At 44.0% G+C, this 22,444-nt stretch overlaps 1 protein-coding gene across 8 annotated transcripts in view; it reads left to right on the plus strand.

Annotated features, from left to right (window-relative positions):
* The first annotated feature begins 489 nt into the window (after nucleotides 1-489).
* ADAD1 (adenosine deaminase domain containing 1) overlaps nucleotides 490-22,444 on the plus strand; it is a 551,435-nt gene continuing 529,480 nt past the window's right edge. For all 8 annotated transcript variants that reach the window (XM_029586923.1, XM_029586984.1, XM_029586949.1 and 5 more), the window contains exon 1: nucleotides 490-579. The gene's annotated coding sequence lies outside the window, so the exon portion shown is untranslated. The remainder of the gene's footprint in view (nucleotides 580-22,444) is intronic.

Genomic DNA, 22,444 nt, shown 5'->3' on the forward strand with positions numbered 1-22,444 from the left:
GGACCTCCTTACTGACTAAAAAGAGACGGTTACACTTTCACGCACGATTGCCAGCCATGCCTTCAACAAAGGCCCTGCTTCCTCTGCAAAAAAAAAAAGAGACATTACAGCACCGTTAATTTAAAGGTTGAAACCGACCTCCAGTTTGAATTTTTAATCTGGCATCGAAAGGAGAGTAAAAGAGGGCTTAATGCGATAAAAAAAGACTACTTGGGTCTGGCGCACTCCCTTGCCGCCTCTGCTTGTTCGAGGAGGAGGAGGAGGAGGCGGTGTCCCGCGGAGCTTTCCCCGCCTCTTTGGGTTGTTTGTTTTTTTTTTTTCGGGCGCGCCTGCACTCAGCGCGCGCATCCGCACCGCGAGGGAGGGGCCACGCCTCCTCCTATCTTCTCGTATCCCATGCGGGCTCGCGTGGGAGTGACGTCACATAAGGAAAAGCACGAGGCCTTTTGAAAGGCGAGAGGAAGGAAGAGAGAGAGAGAGAGAGAGGGGAAAAAAAAAAAAAAAAAAAGGTAACGGTCGCGTTGAGGGGCGCACGTGCGTGTGAGCGGGACAGGAAGCGGAGGACGCTGCGAAACTTTGGTAGGCCTCTCCCCCCTCTGGCGGGCGCTCTCCCTCAGGTCCCGGTGGGTTCTCGTGTGCTGGCCGGCGTTTGAGCGCGGCTCCTCCGTGTCACGGGGCGGGGGCGCCCCCCGCTACCCTCGCCCTGTGCAGCTTTTAAGGCGAGGGCGTGCTCTCCCAGGAGTCCGGGGTAGGCTATGGGGCCCGCCAGCATTGCCGGCACTGAGGGGAGGAGATGGAAAGCGGGTTCTGTTATATCATCCTTGTTGCTTTGCCCTGGCCTACACTATTCTCACATCTCGTGCGCACCCCCCCAGGGTGATATTCGTCTCTCCCTAGAGCGGAGGAGTAGCCCAGTGTTCGCCAGCCTCCCTCCCTCACCTCACCTCCTCAGCTCTCATGGCTGCCCCCCACTTTCGGAAGGGCTAGCCTGTGGCACATATGGGGGAAGTCCCCAGAGGTAGGCTGGCAGTTGGCTACTTGTAGACCTTGATGCATGGCTGAGACACAACAGGGCTTTAGATATTACTCCGGGAGGGGGGGGATTCTGTGCAAGAAAAATGTGAAGTTCTGCAAAAATCTGCATACCTCATATTGGTCAAAATAACACACAATATACATGACATTATTTAGGTAACTTAAAATGTAATACAGAAAAGATGCAGAGCTTGAAATATTTTGAGCAAAATGTTCTTAGACGTTCACTGTAAGAGTGTCTCTTTCACCCTCTCTCCCTTCTCCCCTTGCAAGTCTCCTTTCACTTAGGCCCTCTACTCCTTCCCTTCCCCTCTAGGCTTAATCCCTTTCACTCTATTTCTACTGGGAGTTTGACCCCCCTCACAGAGACTCCCTGTGTCCACACACACACACGCTCCCTTTCTCTAGAGCACATACACATCTCCTCTAAGGCTTCTCCTCTCTCTTGCACACCCATCTCCTCATGCAGGCTCCCTACCTCCCTGTCTGGCACGTGCACCCATTTATTTATTTATTATTTATTAAAGGCTTTTCTATACCGAATTTCTTGATACAAATCAAATCAACTCGGTTTACATCAAACAATTAGGAACTATAACCAACCAAACAGTAAATACAATTTGAAGGAGAGTAAAGTTACATTATAACAAGGATGTATAACTTGGAGGAGGAAAAATAAGAGGGGGACGAGAGATTAAGATATACATTGGGGTATGCGAAGGTGCAGATAGAATACCTCATGATAAATTTGTAAACATTCTCTTAAAAATTTATATACACGGTTTAGAATTTGTAAAGTGTATAGTTGCTAGAAATGTTGTAAGTCAGGCTGTTGGGCTGGTGTCGGAGAAGGCTCGGCAGAACAGCCATGTCTTTAATTTCTTTTTAAAAGTTAGTAGACATGATTCCTGCCTGAGGTTCGGAGGCATGGTGTTCCATCCAGATAGAGGGACCTGTGATGGAGAATGATCGGTCTCTGATATTTGAGTGTTGTATAGCTTTGATAGAAGGCACATGTAAGGATCCCTTGTAGGCGTCCCTTAAAGGTCTAGCTGTTGAGTGTAGTTTGAGGGGGTATCGTAGATCGAGGGGGGTCTGATGGTGAATGTATTTGTGGATTAATGTAAGAGATTTATGAAGAATCCTGAATTGTACAGGGAGCCAATGTAGATCCTTTAGAATGGGAGAGATATGCGCTCTTCGATTGGTGTTTGTCAAGATTCTCGCCGTTGCGTTTTGGAGTAGCTGAAGAGGTTTTACAGTGGAGGCCGTGCACCCATCCCCTCCCTTACAAACAAACACTCTCACAGTCTTTTTTTTTTTCCATCCCCCAGCCTAAGAACATAAGAACTTGCCATGCTGGGTCAGACCAAGGGTCCATCAAGCCCAGCATCCTGTTTCCAACAGATGCCAAACCAGGCCACAAGAACCTGGCAATTACCCAACCACGAAGAAGATCCCATGCTACTGATGCAATTAATAGCAGTGGCTATTCCCTAAGTAAACTTGATTAATAGCCATTAATGGACTTCTCCTCCAAGAACTTATCCAAACCTTTTTTGAACCCAGCTACACTAACTGCACTAACCACATCCTCTGGTAACAAATTCCAGAGCTTTATTGTGCGCGGCGTGAAAGAATTTTCTCTGATTACTCTTAAATGTGTTACTTGCTAACTTCATGGAATGCCCCCTAGTCCTTCTATTATCCGAAAGAGTAAATAACCGATTCACATCTACTCGTTCTAGACCTCTCATGATTTTAAACACCTCTATCATATCCCCCCTCAGCCGTCTCTTCTCCAAGCTGAACAGCCCTAACCTCTACAGTCTTTCCTCATAGGGGAGCTGTTCATCCCCTTTATCATTTTGGTTGCCTTTCTCTGTACCTTCTCCATCACAACTATATCTTTTTTGAGATGCGGCGACTAGAATTGTACACGGTATTCAAGGTGCGGTCTCACCATGGAGCAATATAGAGGCATTATGACATTTTCCGTTCTATTTACCATTCCCTTCCTAATAATTCCTAACATTGCTTTTTTGACTGCTGCAGCACACTGAGCCGACGATTTTAAAGTATTATCCACGATGATGCCTAGATCTTTTTCCTGGGTGGTAGCTCCTAATATGGAACTACAACAAGGGTTATTTTTCCCTATATGTAACACCTGGCACTTGTCCACATTAAATTTAATCTGCCATTTGGATGCCCAATCTTCCAGTCTTGCAAGATCCTCCTGTAATGTATCACAATCCACTTTTGATTTAACTACTCTGAATAATTTTGTATCGCCCACAAATTTGATAACCTCCCTCATTGTATTTCTTTCCAGATCATTTATATTTATTTAACATTTTTATATACTGAAATTCATGTAGCAAAGTTACATGAATTACATACATAAATCTGGACTGCGCCTCTAGGATTGTATTTTTAAGCAGTGTCCATGCCTGTTGAACATTTTTTTTTTTAACCTTTGCAACTGCACCTTTCAGGTTTTGTTTTTTTTTACTATTTTCCTCTTTATCAAAGTTTCCCTTTTGAAAGTTTAGTGTTAGAGCTGTAGATTTACTTATTGTCCCCATTTCCAGTTATTAGTTTAAATTTGATCATGTTATGATCACTATTGCTAAGTGGCCCCACCACCATACCTCTCTCACCAAATCCTGCGTTCCACTAAGAATGACCATATTTTTCGCTCCATAAGACGCACCTGACCATAAGACGCACCTAGGCTTCAGAGGGGGAAAATTAAAAAAAAAAAAAATTGTGCTAAACCGGCTCTGCGTCTGGGCGTCTTATGGAGCAAATTAGGGGAGTGCATAGCTTTTTTTTTTTCTCCCCATTTTGTTTTCGGGTCTGGGGAGGGCCATTTCGGTCCACTCCCCAGATCAGAAAACGTTTCTTTCTCTGGGAACCCCTCCCCCCCCAAAAAAACCCCATCCCAACCCTTTAAATTAACAACCCCCACCCTCCTGACCCCCCCCAAGACCTGCCGACTTAATTTACTGCAACCCCCCACCCTCCTGACCCCCCCAAGACCTGCCAAACATCCCTGGTGGTCCAGCGGGGGTCCAGGAGCGGTCCGGGAACGATCTCCTGGGTGTGGGCCGTCGGCTGCCAGTAATCAAAATGGCGCCGACGGCCCTTTGCCCTCACTATGTCACTGGGACCGACCGCTGCTATTGGTCGGTCTCAGTGACATAGTGAGGGCAAAGGGCCGTCGGCGCCATTTTGTTTACTGGCAGCCGACAGCCGAAGCCCAGGAGATCGTTCCCGGACCGCTCCTGGACCCCCGCTGGACCACCAGGGACGTTTGGCAGGTCTTGGGGGGGGTCAGGAGGGTGGGGGGTTGCAGTAAATTAAGTCGGCAGGTCTTGGGGGAGTCAGGAGGGGGGGGGTTGTTAGATTTTTGTTTGTTTGTTTTTTTATATTCGCTCCATAAGACGCACATACATTTTCCCCCCACTTTTGGGGGGAAAAAAGTGCGTCTTATGGAGCGAAAAATACGGTAAATCTGTAATACCTCCCTCTCTTGTTGGTTCCTGAACTAGTTGCTCCATGAAGCAGTCATTTATTACATCCAGGAACTTTGTCTCTCTAGCAAGTCCTGATGTTACATTTACCCAGTCAGTATTGGGGTGATTGAAATCTCCCATTATTGCACTGCCAAATTGGTTTGCTTCCCTGATTTCTCTTAGCATTTCATCATCTGTCTCCACATTTTGTCCAGGTGGACAGTAGTATACTCCTATCACTATACTCTTACCCAACACACATGGGATTTCTACCCATATAGATTCTACTGAGCCTTTACTCTCTTGTATAATCTTTATTCTGTTGGACGCTATACCCTCCCAGACATAAAGTGCCACACCCCCACCAAGTTGCTTCTCCTATCATTGTGATATAATTTGTACCCTGATATAGCACTGTCCCATTGGTTATCTTCCTTCCACCAAGTCTCTGATGCCAATTATGTCAATCTCATCATTTACTGCTATACACTAACTCTCCCATCTTACTTCTTAGACTTCTGGCGTTGGCATACAGACATTTCAAAGTGTGTTTTTTGTTTGTATTAACAACCTGCTTTTCAGTTGTTAGGGATAATTCGGAAATCATTAGCTTTGGTGATTTTTTACATATAGGCACATGGACTATATTTGCTTTTAATGGAACCTTTCTGTTGGGATGCCCTATCTCTCCTGTTTCATTAGTATCTTTCAAGAATAAATTTCTCCAAACCATGCACTGCTGAGTGACTGTTGGCTTTCCCCCTTGATCTAGTTTAAAAGCTGCTCTATCTCCTTTTTGAAAGTTAGTGCCAGCAGCTTGGTTCTACTCTGGTTAAGGTGGAGCCCATTTTTTCAGAAAAGTCTCCCCCTACCCCAAAAGTTTCCCCAGTTCCTTACAACAGTGGTTCTCAACCTTTTTCCCATTGTGACACACCTGACAGGCCACGCTCACATGTGTGACACACTGCTCATTTCAATTCACGGCGGAAATAAAAAGTAAAGGTTCGGTAATTTTTATTGTTTAAAATGACACAAGGAAAAGATACATATTATGTCTGAACAGAAATTGCATAAATAGTAAACATCCCACACCAAAACAGCACCAATTTCCAACACTTACCTAAGAAAAGGCAACACTGTAAATATTACACCAGGCCTTAAGACACCAATACATCTCCTATTAGGAAATCGGACCAAGTCAGGCTGCTATAGAGCACTACACAGAAACTACACGCCAGCAGAAAACCTCACCTAAATCACATGTGCTGACCCTCACCTAACAACGAATAAAGAGACCAAACCGCATAACTAGAAGCATGCAGAAAAAACTGAATTGGAAACTGCAATAAGCCAGAATCTCTGTATGCAGTGTAATAAAGGAAAAAAGAAACATCACCCATCCTTATAAAACAAATCAAGAAATATAAAATCAGTAGCAGTAAAACCATACTAACAAAAAGAACAGATTATTTCGAAACAGCTGATGAGTGGAATATCCAATAATTAAAAACTCATATAAAAAATTTCTAGATACCAATAAAATATTTCAAAATAGCAGACACAAAGACCAAGTAATGAAAAATAAGGATACAAAAGTTTTTTTGCTCTGCATACCTGGGAATGTTTGATATCCAGGTCTCCTGAGATTGTTTTGAATTAACAGGAGGAGGGGTGGTTTGCTTGGAACTTTCTCCTCTCTCTCTGTCACATATGAGCACTCACACTGGCTCTCAATTACACACCTATAAACACATGCTGTCAGTTACTCACATATACACATGCTTTTTCTCTCACTTATATAGGCTCTTAATTACACATTTACACACATGCTATCTGTTCACACTTACACACACAGGCTTTCAGTCACACACATACATGCTGTCTGTTTCTCTCACACACACACTCATTCACATACAGACATGCTCTTTCACCTAAACCAGCTCTGTCACATATAGACACACATGCCCTCTTTCTCTCATTTACACCCAGGCTCTCAATCACATACTCAGATGCTCCCTTACCTAAACCAGCTCTCAATCACACACAGACACACATGCCCTCTCTCTTACTTATACACACAGGCTCTTAATCATACATACACATTATCTCTCTCACACACAAGATCTCAATCATACACACATACACTCTCTCAAACAGGGTTTCAATCACAAATTTACACATACAGGTTCCCAATCGTAAACTTACATTCATGCTCTCTCTCTCACAGGCAGGCTCTCAATCACATATAGAGGCTCTCAATCATTCACATACATGCTATCTCACTCACACACATACACACATAGGATCTCAAACACACATGCTTGCTCATTCGCACTCTCTCCCTCCCTCCCCGGAACTAGCAGCAGCAGCCTCCTCCGAACCCTGACCTCCTTCATTTTCAGCCCTTGCACGGAGAAAGGAGTCCCATCTGGTGCGGGGGTTGACATTCTTCATTTTTCTCTGAGCCGCACTGCTCATTCCTCTGGCTGCACCTCTTCTGTTCTTCGGGCCGACGCTGACCACACTAGCATGGTCTCTTCTTCCCGCGCACGCACCCGCTGCTCAACACTTCTTCTTCCGGGGGGCGGGAACAAGAGACCATGCTGGTGCCACTGACTCCAGCTGTTCTGCTGCGTTCCGCCCGGGCTGACAGCATTTTAAGCCTGGGCTTAGGAGGACCGGGGAGCAGCTGGGTCAGCAGGGGACCGGGAAGTGTGGCGACACACTGGTTGAGAACCACTGCCTTACAAAACTGAATCCCTCTTCCCTGCACCATCGTCTCATCCACACATTGAAACTCTGGAGCTCTGCCTGCCTCTGGGGACCTGCACGTGGAATAGGAAGCATTTCAGAGAATGCTACCCTGGAGGTTCTGGATTTCAGCTTTCTACCTAAAATCCTAAATTTGGCTTCCAGAACCTCTCTCCCACATTTTCCTATGTCGTTGGTGCCCACGTGTACCACGACAGCTGGCTCCTCCCCAGCACTGTCTATAATCCTATCTAGGTGACGCGTGAGGTCTGCCACTTTCGCACCAGGCGGTCTTCACGTTCATCAGCCACCCTGCTATCTAAATTTCTAACAATTGAATCACCAGCTAAGGTGGCCGACCTAACCCTTCCCTCCTGGGCAGTAGCCCTGGGAGGCTTGTCCTCCGTCTGAGAGGACAATACATCACCTGGAGAGCAGGTCCTTGCTACAGGATCACTTCCTGCTATACCAGGATGATGTTCTCCTACTGGGAGACCTTTCTGATCCAAGGGAGCACTGGGACTGCCAGACTGGATTTGGGACTTGGCTACTATGTCACTGAAGGTCTCATCAGTGTACCTCTCTATCTGCCTCAGCTCCTCCAAGTCTGCTACTCTAGCTTCCAGAGATCAGACTCATTCCCTGAGAGCCAGGAGCTCTTTGCACCGAGTGCACACATACAATCTCTCACCAGTGGGTAAAAAATCATACATGTGACACTCGCCCCCCTCTTGCTGCTGAATTGCTGCCTTCATCTTAGTTTTATTGAGTTCCTAGATTAGGATACTAAGGGAGTTGGAATTAGAGTACTTTAAATCTATCCCAGGACAAGCAGGATGCTAGTCCTCACACATGGGTGAAGTCATTGACTGAGCTCTATTGCGGGAAAACCTTCTGTCAAAGTTTCCAGAAACTTTTGACTGGCACTGTGAGGCCACTGAGCATGCCCAGCATGTCATGATATTCTCTGCCACAGGGGTCTCTCTTCGGTCTTCGTTTTTCCGTGCTGCTGTAAGCATCACGGAGTAAGGAGCCCTGTGAGTTTTTCTCACAGACTTACTGACTAGAAAGTCATTTATTTTTTAAAAGATTTTCTCCCATAAGGGATCTCTCTCATTTCCACTGGACGGTGAGAAATCTTAGTCTTGTTTTTACTTCAAGTAAAAACTTTCTCTCAGTATTTTTCCCTCTTTTCATCGACGGCTGTTGGTGAAAAGATGGCTTCAGGATTTAAAAAATGTCCGATATGTAATCGGACAATGTCAATAACAAACCCACACCTTGAGTGTATTCTCTAGGAGATAAACACGATATCTCATCCTGCCCTCAATGTGCAGAGATGACTCCCAAAGGAAGAAAACTTAGACAGGAGAAAATGGAACATCTTTCACCTTCAGCTTCTTCCTTCTCCTTCAACATCAAAATCGTCCCCAGCAGGAGTTTCCAAAAACGTTTTGCTGAAAAAACGTCAACTGGAAGGATCGGGAGATCAAGCATCGCCATCGACTTCGGCATTGATAAGATTGGTAGTCGAGCATAGGCACAGACATTGACACGCACAGACTTCAGCATTAATCCTCTCCCCGGGGGAACCGACTGCTAAACGGCAAAAGCATCAGGAAACTGAGCTGCCAGCGTCGGGGGCCTACATTATCGATCGAACCTACACAGGGATCTGTGGAGGTATTATTAACACCTACACCGCCACCGCATACAGCTGCTCAATCTACCCCAGCTTTATCACAGGAATTGTCTGTTTATAAGACAAGCGGTGATCCAGGCCTTGAAGGAACAGACACCTATTCCAGCGACTGTACCGATGCCGGTGATGTCACAGATGCTGGTATCTTTGCCAATGTTGGTGATCCAACCAAAACCGGTCACCATACCGATGCCGGCACAGATGCTGATGTCAGTAATTGCATCAATGCCGGGGCCTAAATCGATAACAACTACGGTAACTTCGAAGCAACCACCGAAGACAACAACCCCATCTTCGTCTCCAACGCCGTCACCATCGGTGCCACTCCTTCCTGGGGATCCAGGACGCCCAGAGTTAGCACTATATCTGTTCTTAATGAAAAATATCATGATCTGCTCGAATATCTTCCCTCTAATCCACAAGAAGAGCATACTGAGGAGTCACCTATTGAGGCTCCATTACCAGGACCTTCAGGAATTCCTCCACCACCTAAGACTTCCACAATTTCTCCGCAAGTCCAAGATCCATATGACACTTGGAGCGATGCACAATCAGATACCTCATCTGACGAGTTTGTCCGACCCATCTCCACCAGATCCAAGGAAAAAATCTCCTCCAGAAGATTTCTCATTCACAACCTTTGTCCAGGAAATGGCTGTCACCATACCATTCACTTTAGTCACAGAGCAAGACACCAGACAGCAATCATTGGAGGTACTTCAATTTGTAGACCCTCCAAAGCAAGTGGTAGCTATACCAGTGCACGATGTTCTCCTAGATTTGCATCATCGTATTTGGGAACATCCCTGCTCAGTGCCAGCTGTCAACAAACGAATGGACAGTACATATTTGGTGCAGTCTGCTCCTGGCTACGAAAAATCGCAGCTCCCTCACCAGTCAGTGGTAGAGTTTGCACAGAAAAAATCCTAAAGAATTAGGCCACATTCCTCAAATCCCCCAGGAAAAGATCATAGATTTGTAGATTCCCTGGGACGGAAGGTCTACCAAGGGGCCATGTTAAATTCGAGAATATCTTCATATCAACTTTACATGACCCAATATCAAAGAGATTTGTTGAAGCAAATGCAAGAATTCATTCCATCTCTTCCATCACAATATCAAGAAGCACCCCAAGCCATCATCCACAAAGGGCTGGAGGCAGGCAAACATGAAGTACGCGCAGCCTATGACAGGTTTGAGACCACTTCCAGAGTGGCTGCATCTGGGATCAGTGCCAGGCGTTGGGCATGGCTTAAAACCTCAGGCCTGAAGTCCAGGATAAATTAGTAGGTCTGCCATGCCTAGGAGATAACCTCTTTGGATCCAAAGTCCAGGATGCAGTTGCTCAATTAAAAGAACATACTGATGGTTATTACCTGCTTGAATTATCCTGACAAGATGCCCCACACCAAAAGGAAGGCTAAACTCAGGCCTTCAGTTGGAGTGAGTGCTGTGGAATTAGGTCAAAGGAATGTGAGTGGTTGGACTCTCCAAGTTATACCCCTATAGGACAGATCGCTGTGGAAGAGGTTATTGAGTGGAATCCCCTTCCTTTGATCGAGGAGACATCTTTAAGTCCAGGGGCACCGGTAACACCACCACCACCTGGTAGTGAAGGGGGAATATCCCCTGTGAAACCAGAATTTGAGCTCGAAGGGGCATCGAGAGCTCCAGATTTATTATTTGATGAGAATCAAAAAGAACTTGATACGAATACATCTGAGAGAACAAAAACTTTTACATCTGAGCATAATTGAGAATGTAGATGTTTCTTTTAGAGGAACTAGTACCCCGATGTTAAATAACCTTGATAATAGGGAACAAGATAATGAGGATATAAGAATTAAAACAGATAAGATACCAGAAAAACCTGCCAATATAACGTTGGAGAATGTGTGGAATTACCTGGTTAAATTAGACTTATCAATTAATAAATTGACAAAAGAGGTAATGAAAACCACAAATTCATTTGTTCAGAACTCTGCAAAAGTGGAAGAACAGAGGAAAGAAATAGTAAAAATAGATAACCGGGTCTCACAAATAGAAAAAATACAATCTTATCAAATACTGAACAGGAATTTAATAAAATTCGATTAGATCCTTGAATTTAAGGGTTAATAATTTCCCCTTTATCAAAAAGCTAGAACCAACTGAGTTATTTAGAAATTATTTAAAACAGGTTTTGAAGATTTCAGATGATTGTTACCTGTTATTGTTAAGGCTTTTTATTTAGGATCAGGAAATAGGGGAGGTAAAGAGGTGAGAGAAGGTGAAAAAGAACAATTGGTTCAAAAAGAATCTCAAGATGATTCACTGGAGTTATCTGACCTTTTGCAGAAGTCTCAAGATGAATTAGTGGTCAAAATACATGGGACCTTGTTGGTCCAATTTGCATTTATTACAGATAACGATAATGTGATGAGATCATTCTTTTGCATCCGTTCTGAAATATACTATGAGGATAAAATGTGGATATTTCCAGATCTTGCTAAAAAAAAACCCCAGTTAAGGAGAGAGAAATTTTTATCACTTAAAAAAGGGGTAATTGACAAAGGGGGTTATTTTATGCTTAAATACCCATGTAGATGTATCGTAAAATTGGAAGGGAAAAATTATATATTTACAAACTCTGAAGATCTCAAAACCCTTTTAGAGGTATAAATCCGGTAGTAAATATTAAAGTAAGGGTCCTAGATAATGTTTGCCTTGTAAGTTTAACCTTAAAATTAACGCTCAAAGAAATATAAAGATTTTACTTTATATTTGCCTAATATAAGTGACTGATTGAGAAAACAGATACTGATATGGGATTGTTTTTCCTTTTTGTATAAAATATCAATCAGAAGCTATGATATGGTAATTGGCTATATTATTTGTTTGATTTTAAAAGCAATAAATAAAGAATTGGAAAAAAAATACTGAAACCCTGAGACAGCTTTCCTCGATCCCACAGGATCCACCTACGCACTCTGTCCGTAGGCCCCAACGAAAAGAGACCAGAAGACCTTTTTATAGACAGACTGTACTATCCTCCTACATCTAGGACCAGGTCTTCTAGAACACAGCAAAGACCTCAGCCCAGACAACCTAGGGTAACTAGGCCTCAACAGACGCCACAGGCAGGGCCTGCTGGTTTTTGAGGCCAATTCCAGAGAACACAGCTTCCTCTCCAATCCTCAGCCAGAACTTCCGGTAGGAGATAGACTATCCTGGTTTTACAACAATTGGATTTCAATAACAGACCAATGGGTACTTGCAATAATATCTCAAGGTTACCAACTCAGTTTCCTCTCAATTCCAACAGATTTTCTTCTGAGACCTTTCTCTCTCAGCGAAAATCACATGCTCCAATTGCAAGTAGAATTATCCACCCTTCTGAAAGCCAGGGCTATGGAACCAGTGCCTCAGACTCAGCAGGGCAGAGGATTCTATTCCCAGTATTTTCTCATTCTAAAGAAAACCGGAGGCCTACATCCCATCCTAGACCTCAGAAATCTCAACAAATTTCTGAAGAAAGAAGTTCAGGATGGTTTCTCTAGGCACCATGCTTCCATGTCTTCAAACAGGAGACTGGCTTTGTTCTCTGGATCTTCAAGACGCTTACGCTCACATTCCAATATTCCCTCCTCATCGCAAGTATCTGCGCTTCATGGTGGGTCATCAACATTTCCAAAACAGAGTACTACCATTCAGACTTGCCTGTGCTCCCAGAGTATTCATCAAATGTCTGTCTGTAATAGCAGCACACTTGCACAAGGAAAGTGTCCATGTCTTTCCCTATTTAGACGACTGGCTCATCAGGAGTCAATCTCTACAAGGAGCGCTCACTTCTCTTAGTCGAACAATTACTCTACTTCACTCGATGGGCTTTCTCATTAATTATCAAAAGTCCCATCTCACTCCAACTCACCTGCTTCAATTCATAGGAGCAGAATTGAACACCATACTCTCAAGGGCTTTTCTACCAGAGGATCGAGTGACCACACTTTCCCTTTTGGCAAACTCGCTACGTTCAAAGAAACAAGCAACAGCTGATCAGTTTCTAACCTTACTAGGCCACATGGCCTCCACAGTTCATGTCACTCCTATGGCACGGCTCGCCATGAGAGTAACCCAGTGGACTTTAAGATCACAATGGATCCAAGCGATTCAACCACTACATTCTCCAATTCAAGTCACCCACCAGCTACGTTCATCTCTACTATGGTGGGCGAACAAGGACAACTTGCACAAGGGCCTACCCTTTCAGCAACCAGGCCACAGATCACTTTAACTACAGATGCATCCACCTTGGTTTGGGGAGCTCACATACACTCTCCAAACCCAGGGGACTTGGACAAAACTCGAAGCAACATTTCAAATAAATTTCCTGGAACTTCGAGCTATATGTTATGCGCTTCATGCGTTCAAGGACTGCCTTTCACACAAGACTGTTCTGATCGAAACTGACAACACAGTAGCCATGTGGTACATCAACAAGCAGGGAGGTATGGGCTCGTATCTCCTTTGTCAAGAAGCTGCACAGACTTGGGCTTGGGCCCTAACATACTCGGTGTTTCTCCGGGCCACTTATCTGGCAGGCATTCACATTGTACTGGCGGATCAACTCAGTCGTCAATTCCAACCACACGAATGGTCCCTGGATCCCTCAATAGCGACCAGGATCTTTCAACGTTGGGGACAACCAACAATAGACCTCTTTGCGTCACACCTCAATCACAAAGTGGACAGATTTTGTTCTCTACACAAACAGAAGAGCCAGCCAGCCAAGGATGCCTTTGCTCGCCCTTGGAACTCAGGCCTTCTATACGTGTATCCTCCAAAACCGCTCATAACCAAAACTCTAGTGAAGCTACAACAGGACAAGGGGTCCATGATACTCATAGCCCCGTATTGGCCTCGACAAGTATGGTTTCTTACACTTCTAGTCTTCTCAATCAGAGATCCAATTCGCCTGGGTGTAGCTCCCAATCTCATAACTCAGGATCGGTTGCGCCATCCCAATCTTCAATCCCGCTCCCTGACAGCATGGATGCTGAAAGCTTGATATTACAACCACTCAATCTTTCAATCAATGTATCTCAAGTGCTTCTAGCTTCACTTAAACTTTCAACACAAAAGAACTATTCTTAAGGTTTACTTTGTGGTGCAAGCAAAAGAGTATTGATCCTTTTTTCTGCCCCACACCTTCTCTATTAGATTATTTATACCATTTTTCAGACTCTGGTCTCTAGACTTCATCTGTACGGGTACATTTAAGTGCAATCTCAGCTTACCATAACAAGCTGGGAGATGCATCAATATCCACGCAACCTCTCATCAGTAGATTAAGAGTGGTTTAACTCACCTTTAAACCACCAATTCAGCCACTAGCCACAGAATGGGACCTGAATGTGGTTTTAACAAGACTCATGCGTTCTCCTTTTGAACCCATGAATTCCTGTGATGTTAAATTTCTCACATGGAAAACTATCTTCCTAATAGCAATTAGGATCACTCAAGATGGCACCCTTCCATTGAACAGCTCTCACCTCACACCACTCCCAGTCTTCTCCACACAAGTCAGAAACCTTGGGGTGGTCATGGATAACCAAATAAGCTTCACTGGTTTCATCAACACTACGATCAAAGAGTGCTACTACAAACTTCAAGTTCTAAAAAGGCTTCGTCCTCTCCTCCATTTCTGTGATTTCAGAGCAGTGTTACAATCCATCATTTTCTCAAATAGATTACTGTAACTCACTTCTACACGGTCTCCGAGTCTACTCACTAAAACCCCTCCAACTGTTACAGAACGCGACAGCAAGATGTCGCACCAAATCCAGCAAAAGAGACCATATAACACCAATTCTAAAAAAGCTCCACTGGCTTCCAGTCAAATTTCGAATCCTCTTCAAACTTCTATCAATCACCCACAAAGCCATTCTCAATAACACCCCACTGGACCTCAGAATCCCTCTCCAACTTCACACATCTTCACGACCAATAAGATTAGCACAAAGAGGAACTCTACACGCGCCTCCCATGAAAACATCATTAAGTAAAAGAGCTCTATCTACAGCAGGCCCTAAACAGTGGAATTTTCTTCCTCCGGAACTAAGGTTGATACACTGCCACAGCACGTTCAAAAAAAGACTCAAGACATGGCTATTCGGTCAAGCATTCCCATAACTTACTAAGTACTCCTCAACTCCCACAGACTGTAGACACCAGTAGCTAATCTCCCTCTCCATGGACTTGTTTCGCATTAATAGTTTGTAATGTTCTTGTTCCCAGTTATGTTATCCAAGTTGTCTCTCCCTGTTCTCTGTAAGACACTTGTTGTCATTGTTTAATATTTATATCTGTTGCAATGTAAACCGGAGTGATAAGTAACTCTGTTATCTGAACTTCGGTATAGAAAAAGTTGTAATTGCTATTTTATTTATTTATTTATATCAGCTAGAAGGGTTAGTGAGTTACAAGCACTTGTCACGTATTCACCTTACACAAAATTCCTTCATGACAGAGTGGTTCTCCGAACACATCCAAAATTCCTTCCCAACGAAGTTACGGAATTCCACTTGAACCAATCCATAGTTTAACCACATTCTTTCCAAGACCTCATTCTCATCAAGGAGAACGAGCCTTACACACCTTAGACTGTAAACGTGCGCTGGCTTTTTACTTAAACCACACTGCAGCCCACAGAAAATCCACCCAACTCTTTGTATCTTATGATTCAAACAAGCCGGGTAAAGCAGTGGGTAAACATACTCTAACTGGTTAGCAGACTGCATACAGTTTTGCTATGAAAAAGCAGGCCTTCCTCTTCAAGGGTGAGTAAAGGTGCATTCAGTAAGAGCAATGTCAACCTCAGCACTCTATCGTTCAGTGCCAATTCTTGACATATGTAAAGCAGCAACATGGAGTTCTCTTCACACCTTTGTTCAGACAGTAATGAGCTGCAAAGAAGGACAACAAGATTCAGCCTATGGACAATCTGTCTTTAAGAACTTGTTTCCAGTTTAATCCCAACTCCTTCTACATCCAACCTGCTGTGATCTTCGGCTGCCTCATTTTCACCAAAATTACTTCAGTGTTACTTCACTACAAAATGACTCGGCCTCTAGCTTGCTAATCACCCATGTGTGAGGAGTAGCATCCTGCTTGTCCTGGGATAAAGCAAAATTGCTTACCTTGTAATAGGTGTTATCCCAGGACAGCAGGATGTAGTCCTCACGAAACCCACCCGCCACCCTGCGGAGTTGGATCTCATACCTTTTATTTTATTTTTGCTAAAGCTTATTGCTACATTCGAGACTGAAGAGAGACCCCTGTGGCAGAGAATATCATGGCATGCTCAGTGGCCTCAGTGCCAGTCAAAAGTTTCTAGAAACTTTGACAAAGTTTTCCCGCAATAGGGCTCAGTCAGTGACGTCACCCATGTGTGAGGACTACATCCTGCTGTCCTGGGATAACACCTATTACAAGGTAAGCAATTTTGCTTTACAGGAGGTGGGGGGGGGGGGGCGCTCTAGCCGCGGAACAAAATGGCTGCCTGAACCAGAGCTCCCGCCAATCCCGGACCAACACTTGCAAAATTATCCCTCAAATTGCGGTTGGACAGCCTCAACAATCGGTGTGCAGCAGGAGGACATACCAGACATGGTACAAAAGAAAAAAAGGTAAGGACCTCCGACCATTCTCCTTCTCGAAAATGGCACTGACAGAGCCTGCGGACGACACGGAAGCCGCGACTTCGAGTGAGCATGGGGCCGCAGGGGGTGGCGATTTCGGAGGAGGAGCAGTTTCACTTGATACTATGCAGACAAGGGCCGAATTTTGCCAGTGGTTCGGCGACTTAAGAAAGGAAATGAAAGAAAATAAAAACGATTTGCTTCACCATATAGAAACGCTTTAAGAAGAAATGGGTGAAGTAGGACGGAGAGTGGATGAGAAGCGCATGCAGAAAAAATTTCCTCCATTCAATCCTCACTCTTATAATAAATCTGAGGCTGAAAATATACTAACCAAATTGGAGGACCTTGACAACAGAAGCAGACGCACCAATTTAAGATTTAGGGGCATCCTAGAAACTGAGGAATATGTGGATTGCAAAGAGGCCATTAAAGTCTGCGGATTTTTGCTAAAGCAGGCTGCTAACCTGGAGGCAGACGCAGCCATTCCGGAGGTGGAATTAGAACAAGCCCACAGATCTCTAGGCCCCAAGGTGGCTGGAAAACCACAAGATATAGTGGTTTGTTTCACCAAGTTCTCTGTCAAAGAGCAAGTATACCAGATCGCACAGAAACAGCAATCTTGGAATCGGGCCACCCATACTATTATGATTTTTGCGGACCTCTCTCCTATCACCTTGAAAAGGAGAATGGAGTTTAAAGAAGTCACCCAAATCTTGAGAGAGGAAAATCTATGCTATAGATGGCTTTTTCCTTTTGGCATTGCCATCACTATACAAGGCAGCACCTATATAGCGTACACCATCAAGGAGGCGGTGGCCATCTTGAAGGAGGTTGGCCACAATGTTCGACTTACCAGAGACCAAAAATACATTTACAGGAGTATTTATTAATTAATCAGCTAAGGTCCTACAAGGGGATGATTAAACTTTCAATAAGGGCTGGTACAATAGTATGATTTAGATAAGACCCTGGTTGATTTTTAATGAGAGAATGTCTCTTGCCTAAAAATCAAGGGTTGAGTGGGTGGGAAAGACAGTTTATTCTAGTGTCTATCTCTGGCTTGCTTATTACCTCACACACACAAACTCTAAAGAATATATCCCTCTATTTCACCTTTGACCAAATTTTTATAAGTCCAAAGATTTCCCAAAGCTATACTTAGCAATCCTCTTTAACCACCATTAAATTTATCTTCGCTCAGTTAATTGAAGGGTTTGAGATTCACGTGCTTCCTGCCCTCTTCTACTGCAAAGGGTGCGGGGCCTTTGGAAGCTGGGGCTGTAGAATTCAATCCCTGGATCGCTTGCACACTGACCTCTGGACTCCCCTCCTGGGGGATGCTGGGAATGGTATGCAGATGAGCCTTCCGGTCCTCTTCTACTGCCAGTGCAGTTTTGTGCGCACACAGACTCACCAGGGCCTGCCCCTTCTTCGCTGCGAGCGGAGGCTGTTCTGCTCGTAGCACTCCAGGGCTTGCCAGATTCTGCGCAGCTGAGCAGAATGGAATTCTGCGGTAGCGTAAAATTCCCACAGGACTAAGATTTGTTAGGAACAATTATAAAGGGTAGAGATCACAGCTTTTAAACTACCGTATTTTGTGCTCAATAAGACGCACTTTTTTCCCCCAAAAGTGTGTGTGTGTGTGGGGAAATGTATGTATGTCCTATGGAGCAAATATATATAAAAAAAAAAATGAAAAATCTAACAACCCCCCCACCCTCCTGACTCCCCCAAGACCTGCCAAAAGTCCCTGGTGGTCCAGCGGGGGACCAGGAGCAGTCCCAGTGACATAGTAAGGGCAAAGGGCCGTTGGTGCCATTTTGATCACTGGCAGCAGACGCCCGGACCGCTCCTGGACCCCCGCTGGACCACCAGGGACTTTTGGCAGGTCTTGGGGAGGGGGGGGGGGTCAGGAGTGTGGGGGGCTAATTAATTTAAAGGGTTGGGATGGGTTTTTTTTTGGGGGGGGGGGGGAGTGTTCCCAGAGAAAGATAAGTTTTCTGATCTGGGGAGTGGACCGAAATGCCCTCCCCAGACCTGAAAACAAAATGGGGAGAGAAAAAAATGTTATGCACTCCCCTAATTTGCTCCATAAGACGCACAGACTCCCGGGTACAGAGCCGGTTTAGCACAAATTTTTTATTTTTTTTTTAAATTTTTCCCCTCTGAATCCTAGGTGCGTCTTATGGAGCGAAAAATACGGTAGTTTATTGGGAAGAGGTGATAGCTACTTAGGTGTGTGTAGTTTGGCCTGAGGTATCTTCAATGAGTATTAAAACTAGAAGTGAGAATTTATTGGTAGGTAGGTAGGCAGTAAAAGCTAAGGTAGCTCAGGTGGACTTAAATGAAGAGACGACATGCTCCAAAACTACTTGCACTGGTATCACACAATAAGGCTGTATTTTTGATAATCTGTACTTTTTACTTAATTACTTTTATTTTTATTTATTTTTGTTTTTTTCTATACCGGCATTTGTGAGTATCACATCATGCCGGTTTACAATAAATAAGGGTGTGATGAAAGGTATAGTAAACGAAGTAAATAACAGGTGCTGAACAGTTACAGTTACAATAAAACAGGGATAAGTACAACTTGGAGCAGAGAAGCGATAGGAACATTAACATAATGTTCCTATCGCTTTTTTGCAGTCTTTTTCCTTTTTCCTACCTTTATATAATCAGTCTATGTATTTTGGTTATCTATGTAAAATTGTCATGCTGATAAGTTTGTGAATCTGAGGGATTTAAAAAAAAGTTTGTTTATATGCAAACGCCTGAAGTCTTAAATATGACTGGCCCAAGAACATATATCCTTAATATGAGACAAGATGAAATGAGAATAACCAGTGGGACATGATTATCAAAACGACAAGGCAGTGTTACTTGGGGATGGGATGATACTTTAAGGCTGGTGGAATCAAGTAGAATAAAAAGTCAGCAGAAGACAAACTGGAATCCCTACGGATAGAAATTCCATATGAGATGGGAAATAGTTTAACAAGCATATACTATTGTGTGCCTGACCAGGATGATAAAGCAGCCTGTGAAATGCTAATTTTGGCAACACAATAATATGGGATTTAATGGTATGAAACTCCAATGGGGTATATTTAGGAAAAAAGCAAGGATATATTTCTTCATAAAAGGGTGGTGGATGTGGGGGCATGGCAATGTTGTTCTGAGCGGTTGCTCTTGAGTCCTGCTCCCTAGTAGTCAGCAGCAATCCACTTAACCTGTCCTCAGTGGCACTCAGTTTCACAAATCATACTACCAGTACTGCAGGAATGGATGACCAATTTTATCATCCCATAATCTGGGAGATGGCAGGAAGATCTAAGAGAATAGGGACAGATAAGGTAGCCTTCATAGATGATAAAATGACGCAGGAGGCAGGCCTGGTAGTGAAAGGCCTGTTTGAAGCAGCAGTTAAATAATTTACCGAGTCTATTTCAGCAGTGCTGATGTATCAACTTAAACAATTCAGTCTTTAGTGGATGAATACCTGGGTAAAATAAAGGTTTATAGTGCGGCGCTGACTGGAATCAACAAAGTCCCTCATGAGAGGCTTCTAAGAAAACTGAAAAGTCATGGGATAGGAGGCGATGTCCTTTCGTGGATAACAAACTGGTAAAAAGACAGGAAACAAGACAGTAGGATTAAATGGTCAATTTTCTCAATGGAAAAGGGTAAACAGTGGAGTGCCTCAGGGATCTGCACTTGGACCAGTGCTTTTCAATATATATATAAATGATCTGGAAAGGAATACTACGACTGAGGTTATCAAATTTGCAGATGATACAAAATTATTCAGAGTAGTTAAATCACAAGTGGATTGTGATACATTACAGGAGGACCTTGCAAGACTGGAATATTGGGCATCCAAATGGCAGATGAAATTTAATATGGACAAGTGCAAGATGTTGCATATAGGGAAAAATAATCCTTGCTGTAGTTACACGATGTTAGGTTCCATATTAGGAGCTATCACCCAGGAAAAAGATCTAGGCATCATAGTGGATAATACTTTAAAATCGTCGGCTCAGTGTGCTGTGGCAGTCAAAAAAAGCAAACAGAATGTTAGGAATTATTAGGCAGGGAATGGTTAATAAAATGGAAAATGTCATAATGCCTCTGTCGCTTCATGGTGAGACCGCACCTGGAATACTGTGTACAGTTCTGGTCGCCGCATCTCAAAAAAGATATAGTTGCGATGGAGAAGGTACAGAGAAGGGCAACCAAAATGATAAAGGTATGGAACAGCTCCCCTATGAGGAAAGGCTGAAGAGGTTAGGGCTGTTCAGCTTGGAGAAGAGATGGCTGAGGGGGGGATATGATAGATGTCTTTAAGATCATGAGAGGTCTTGAAAGAGTAGATGTGACTCGGTTATTTACACTTTCGAATAATAGAAGGACTAGGGGGCATTCCATGAAGTTAGCAAGTAGCACATTTAAGACTAATCGGAGAAAATTCTTTTTCACTCAACGTACAAAGCTCTGGAATTTGTTGCCAGAGGATGTGGTTAGTGCAGTTAGTATAGCTGGGTTCAAAAAAGGTTTGGATAAGTTCTTGGAGGAGAAGTCCATTAACAGCTATTAATCAAGTTTACTTAGGGAATAGCCACTGCTATTAATTGCATCAGTAGCATGGGATCTTCTTAGTGTTTGGGTAATTGCCAGGTTCTTGTAGCCTGGTTTGGCCTCTGTTGGAAACAGGATACTGGGCTTAATGGACCTTTGGTCTGACCCAGCATGGCAAGTTCTTATGTTGAGCACTCTGTGTTCGCAGATCTCCACTTTTCTACAGTGATTGTGGACATACTAGTCTTATCTAGAAAGCCTTCAGCTAAAAAAAATTAAGCTTTTAAATGGAATAGGTTCTCCAAATGGTGCCAACAAAATGCTTTGGACTCATTTTCTTGCGAACCCAAGTATCTGCTGAAATACTTGTTCCATCTTTCTGACTCGGGTCTCGCCACCTCTTTGGTGAAAGCTCACCTTGGCATTTTAGTGACTTTCCATACTTGTGGATAGCAAACTGATCTCTATTCATTTGCTGATATCTAATTTCATGAACAGTCTATGGCATGTCAAGCACCCAGTAGTAAAAACCCCCTTTTTTATGGGACCTGAATGGGGTCCTTTTGCAACTAATGAAGCTTCCATTGGAGTCAGCTTCTCAAAAGTACTTTACATGGAAGGTGGTGGTCCTCGTAGTGACCAGCTAGAAGTTTGCAAACTGCAAGCTCTTGTCAACTATCCTCCAGACATGCAAATCTTCCACAACAGGGTGGTTCTCTGTACCCATACACACTTTCTGTCAAAGGTAGTCTTGAATTTTCACTTCTAACTATCCATTGTACTGCCTATTTTCTTTTCAAGGCCTCATGCACATGGAAGGTGAAGAAGCCCTCCATGTTCTGAACTGCAAAAGGACCTTAGTGCATTACAAGAAACTAACTCGACCGCATCATCAAACCTCCCAACTGTTCGTCTAGTACATACCTGGGCAAGGGGCGGCCCGCGGGCTGAATCCGGCCCGCCTACGGTCTGAATCCGGCCTGCCCACTGCTGAGAGCAGACGGGGAATGAGGCACTGCTGCCTTCCCTTGCAGAGGGAAGGCAGCAGATCATTCTCCGCTCCCTCGCTCCTCGATTGGCCGGCCAATCGGGGAGCGAGGGAGCGGAGAATGAACTGGTTTTTTTTTTACAGCGTCCGGGGGGGGGGGAGAGGAGGGAGTGACTCGAGCGAAGGC

The sequence above is a fragment of the Rhinatrema bivittatum genome, chromosome 1, assembly GCF_901001135.1.
Source record: "Rhinatrema bivittatum chromosome 1, aRhiBiv1.1, whole genome shotgun sequence".
In the NCBI taxonomy this organism is placed as follows: Eukaryota; Metazoa; Chordata; class Amphibia; order Gymnophiona; family Rhinatrematidae; genus Rhinatrema; species Rhinatrema bivittatum.